We start from the raw sequence: 5,877 nt of genomic DNA on the forward strand, positions 1-5,877 counted from the left end.
TCACATATACAGAGAATAATTTAACAATTGTACATTGCCCAATGGTCAGATTTAGCCAGTACTAACATCTGGCAGTATATTTTAGGTTTCTTTTTTTTTTAAAAAAGAAATAACATATTACCTCTAATGTTTTTTGCCTTCTCCACCCACCCACTGTCATCCATCCCCAGAGGAAACCTTTACCTTGAAGTTCGTGGTTAGCCTTCTAACCACGTGGTTAGTACTATCACCTATGTCAGTGTCCAGACATATATAGCATTGCTTTGTGAATGTTTAAATTATTGAAATTGTAAAATACTTTATATATTCATTTGCAATTTGCTTTTTTACACATTATATTTTTATAACATGTCTGTGACAGTATGCATAGCTTTATATCATTTATTTTCACAGCTGGCTGATATTCTGTCTTACTAATACAACATGGCTTATTTGTCCATTTTTCTGTTGGTAGACAATTAATTGTTTCCAATTTTTGATAATACAAAGAAAGCCCTCAGGAGTGGAGTTGGTGACTTCTGCTACATGCACTTTACAGCATCCATGGTATAAGGTAGAGTCAAATTATCCCCCAATTTATAACCCCTAAAGCAGTGGCAATAAGAGTTTCTGTCTTTTCACGATCTCGCCAACACTTGGTATCGTTAGACTTTCTCCCCCCCTTATAATAGATGGCAACTCTGACTTATTAATTACAACCACTCTAATTAATGACATCCTCATCTGGTCCCATAGTACCTGTCGCATTTTATGACAGTCATCTGAATTAGTCATCCCATGGAACCATTCATTTATGACAAGATTCCTATCTGTTCCTCTTTGTGTCTCCAGTACCCAGCATGGTGAATGGTGACAAGCACACAGTAAGCACTCAGTACACACATGTTGACTTAAATCTAAAGAATTAACATATCAAAGAATGGTTAGTGTGGGAGTGGAACCAAGATTGATCAAAGAACCAGAACCTTCAACTGCTCCTGGATAGAATGTCAATCAATATAACCACTTAGGAGAATTCTTGGATGGTATTGCTAAAGCTGTACCTGCCTAGGACTTGTTAATTCCACTTCCAATGGATTTGTGTGTGTACAAGCACTAAAGGACATACCTTGGACTATTCACAGCACTGCTATTTGTTACAGCTCCAATCTGGCAAGGACTCAAATGTCTGTTCATGGTAGAAAGATTAAATAGAAGATGTAGTCCCAGGCAGCGATGAGAAAGAATGACCTAGAACTACAAATAGTAATGTGGAAGACTCTCACAATGTCATATTTAACAAAAGATGCCAGACCTCTGAGAGCATATGCTGGAGGATTCCATTGACTTGATGTTCAAAATCAGGCAAAACCAATATGCTATCATGATACTGATTACTTTCGGTGGGGAGTAGGTACTAACAGAAAGGTGGCACAGGAGTGATGGTAATGTCTTCTTTATTTGTTTTGTGTTGAGGTAACATTTACATATGATGAAATTTAATTTTTTAATAAGTGCACCACACTCCAATAAGTTTTGGCAAATGCATACAGTTGCGTAGCCACCACCATAATCAAGACATAGAGCATTTCACCCTTGGGAGCTCCCTCATGAAACTTATATTCTATTTCTTGACTTTGGCCATGAGTGTGTTTACTTCTTGAAAACCACTGTTCCACCCATTTTTGGCAAGTGTACATTTTTCTGATTGTATGTTACAAATAAATAAAATGAAAAGTATTTTTCAAAAGAGATTGTCTCAAAGAATAGAAGTTGGCTACAAGATCGCCAGTTGGATGGCAAAAGGAATGAGAGATCAGGGAGGAAGGCAATTGGAATGGTACGAGGTAGTAATATCGAAGAAGAGAAAACAAAGTGAGTTTGCTTTTATCTCAAGCTTCAGTTTTCTATATTTGCTTTTGGTGAATGGTGTGAGCTAGCCTTTACCTTCCTAGAATGGGATCCCTCCTTTCCTTCTTTTTTTTCTCTTAGTAATATCCTGTAATTGTGAGAGGGAGTGCTCAAGAGTGGCTCCATGGAGGGCTTTTCCTTGAGACCTGGAGAAGGCAGCCTTGCCCTCTACTATGTAGAAGTTCCTGGGTGAGGACCCTAAAACAGTCTTGATGGAAATGTCTGCCCTCCATAGCAATCAGCACAGAACACTTCACTTTTCTTTTGACTGGAAGAATACTGGTTACATGCCTCTGAGACATGAGGCCTCTGGACATCTCTTCCTGGTCTTGGCTGGTCCCTGGGGGGGAGGGCTCCCTGGGAACAGGTGTGTCAGTGGTATGGGTATCTCCAATCTTTCCTTGTGTAAAGATCTCGCTGGAGTTACATGGACAACAGAGGCAACGAGTTACCTTAGAAGCTCCAAAGAGGATATTTTCCTGGGAAACTCTGGCTTTTTTCTTTTCCTTTTCTTTTTGTTTCTCCTTCTCCATTTGCTAAGCTCCCCAAAGGTAAAACAAAACCAAACCCAAGCTGGGTGTAGAGGAGTGTAAAGGAGGGCAGAACTAGACAAAGCAAAACTGCTTGTTTATTGGTGTGAAACTTTGAAGCAGTGATTTTTAAGATTTGCTGCTGCTCCCTTTCACCAAGGAATTAAAGGGGTACTTCATTTAGACCATTCTCTTCCGTGGCAGGTAAACCTAATACGTGGCCATGACCTTTGTGAAAAATAAACTTAGTTGCATAGAAAACAATCCTTTTTTCCTTTTTTAAAAAGTCAAGCTTGAAAATTTTATATCCTTTGAGTCATGTTCTTGAAGCAATTGGCTGATTAATTCAAGAAATGTTGCTTTCCCAATTCAAACATGACATTTTGAAAATCATCCATGAATTACATGCCTCAAGAATGAAAGGCTTTTCTGTGCCATTTAAAACGTTTTTCTTTTTTTTTTTTTTTTTTCATTTTAAGGGTAATCATGAATATCTTTAAGGGCACATTTATTACTCCCAGAACAGATAGAAAATTAGCAAAGTCATAAAATTCTTACCCAGCTTTGCTATTTCAGCTGTGTCTCAATCCAGCCCCCCACCAATTCCCCTGCCACTAAAATGGTTGAGGATGATGTTATTTTTGCCATTACAGGCAAGGCACTAGCCTTTGTATGTTGGCTTTCCAAACCTCTACAAGGAGATGGAGATTAAAAAAAAAACACCCAAAACCCAAAAACCAAAAAAAAAAAAAAATAAAAAAATAAAAATCCCCAACTGTCTCTAAACTTTATTCTTCTGGTTCAGCAAAGAGTACTAGTCCCATAAATGTATTCCTAAAAAGTCTTATCTTCTGATCCCAGAAAATGCCCCTCTTCTTCTAATCCTGTAGGGTAAACCAATACTAAGCCTCAGAGAAGCAACGGCTGTAAGCTTTCTATCTTAATTTATACTACTGTGTTCAGGATCTGTACACATGGATGTATGTTTCTGTGTATACCCACCCAGTAATTACCGAGGCAAGCCTTTAATTAGTCTGAAATAGTGCAGGCATAGTGGTGACAACCCACACATTTTTCCATTGGAAATTGTAAGTGGATGACAAAGGGAGACCCCATCCTCTTTCCTTCCCACATTTAACTTCCTGTGAAGCTTTTTCATGACTTTGTATGTCAGGCCGGAATCATTGCTCTTGGGGATATTGATCCCTGTTGCCCAGTTGATTAGAACAATGCTACTCAAAGTGTGGTCCATGGAGCACAACTGGTTTGTAGTTAGGAAGGAGATGAATTAGAAAATTAAGAAAACATGTTCAGCAATTTTTGGAGGTATCTGGCAGAGTCACTGTCTGTTGGATCTAATCATAATAACTGGAGGTTTATCATGTTGTTTTGTACAAACAGGAAAGATCTAGTAGAGCACCAGTTTTTTTTTAGGTAGACCTATCACCAACAGCAAAATCTCATTTCCACATGAGAGTGATGATAATAATAGTAAGCTTGGTTTTGAATAGCACTCGGTAAGTACTAAAGCATAAAGTGTTGGTTTGGGACTCCCCCAGAAGCAAAGCCAGAGTGAATGATCTGAGCAGGTAGCACGTTTGGGAGATATTCCAGCAAGCAATAGTAGGGGAGTCAGGAAGAAGCACAGGAACGAGAAGGAAGCCCATAAATAGTGTGTGTGCAACCTAGTTACCACTCTGGGTGACTGGAGCTCAGTTCTACTGAACATTCTGGGAGAATTGCCCCACTTGATGGGTGAGGAAGCTGGGGTATTAAGCCATCAAGTTCCTGTCAGTCAACTGTCAAGTGTCCCTGGGGAGCACTGTCAAGTCTCTGGCACTTCAGTCCATTCCTATGCAAGCCAACTTGGCCCCATTGCCTAGAGAATGTGATCAGGCAAAGGCTTCAAGGAGCTTCCAGTTGAAAATTGGGCTGATGTACACAGATGTGTAGTCAGTGTGGTAAGTGCCAAGGGGCGAGTGGTGGACATCAAAAGAATCTGCCAATGAGTAGTTAGGACAGGTTGTCTTATCCAATTTATAGTTAGTAAACTGAGGTCCAGTTGAACACTATAAAACAAGGTGGAAGATGGTGAGGGGCTGAGAAGGACCTTTCTTCTTTGGTTACCTTCTTTGGACCTACCCAGAGTCCTTTCTGCTTGCTTGCATTCCTGCTTTGTGTAATCAGGTAGTTGGTGATCTACCTCTATGGCAGAGATTGGCTGAGTACTCACATAGCCTTTCTCTGCTTCCTGCATCCCCAACGAAACTCCATTTCCCAATCTTCCTTGTGAAAGGCTGAGGTGTGGAACAGAGCTGTGGAAATGGAGTGGAAATGATTTCTAGTACTTCTCTCCTTTACCTATGCAAACCTTTATGCACATCCTGCCTGCTCTTTACTCTTCAAGCAGGCAGGAATAGAGATGACTCTGAGGACATCCTAAAGCGTTACATTTTGAAGATGGCCAAGCCACAATATGGAAGGAACCTTGACCTTTGGGTCATCACTTAAAGTAGAGCCACTTGACCAGACACATCCCCTAGATTTTTACTGTGTTAAGCCATGGTGATTTTGAAGATTATCTATTATAGCAACTAGTATTACCATAAACAATGCAACATACATGTGTGATCAAATAATTTATTTTTCTTTATATCACTCATTATCTCAGATTATGTATTTAATTTTCAGCTGTCTGCTCTCCAGTAGGAGGATTTGTATTTGTATACTCTTTTATCTCTGGCATTGGGAACAATGCTGGGCAACTAGGAGACATTCAATATATATTTGTCAAGTGACTAAATCCCAATATCCAAACTTCATTGCATCTGACAGGCTTCAAGAGCTTCATTGCCCTTATCTTAGTTCAATCTCATAACAACTGTGTGAGGAATTGAAATGCATAGAGGTTGATTAACCTATCCAGTGGTACTTGGCAGGGAAGTGTGGAAGCCAGGACTGGAATCCAGGCAGTTTGACTCAAATTCTTTTTTATTTTATTATTATTTTTTTTAATTTTATTTTTTAAGTAGTTTATTGTCAAATTAGTTTCCATACAACACCCAGTGCTCTTCACCACAAGTGCCCTCCTCCATCACCTCCACCTCTTTTCCCCCCCTCCCCCTCCCCCTTCAGCCCTCAGTTCGTTCTCAGCATTCAATAGTCTCTCAAGTTTTGCATCCCTCTCTCTCCCCAACTCTCTTTCCCTCTTCCCCTCCCCCTGGTCCTCCATTAGGTTTCTCCTGGTCTCCTGTTAAACCTATGAGTGCAAACATATGGTATCTGTCCTTCTCTGCCTGACTTATTTCACTTAGCATGACACCCTCAAGGTCCATCCACTTTCCTACAAATGGCCAGATTTCATTCTTTCTCATGGCCACGTAGTACTCCATTGTATATATATACCACATCTTCTTGATCCACTCCTCAGGTGATGGGCATTTAGGCTTTTTCCATG

The sequence above is a fragment of the Suricata suricatta genome, chromosome 12 (assembly GCF_006229205.1).
Source record: "Suricata suricatta isolate VVHF042 chromosome 12, meerkat_22Aug2017_6uvM2_HiC, whole genome shotgun sequence".
Lineage (NCBI taxonomy): Eukaryota > Metazoa > Chordata > Mammalia > Carnivora > Herpestidae > Suricata > Suricata suricatta.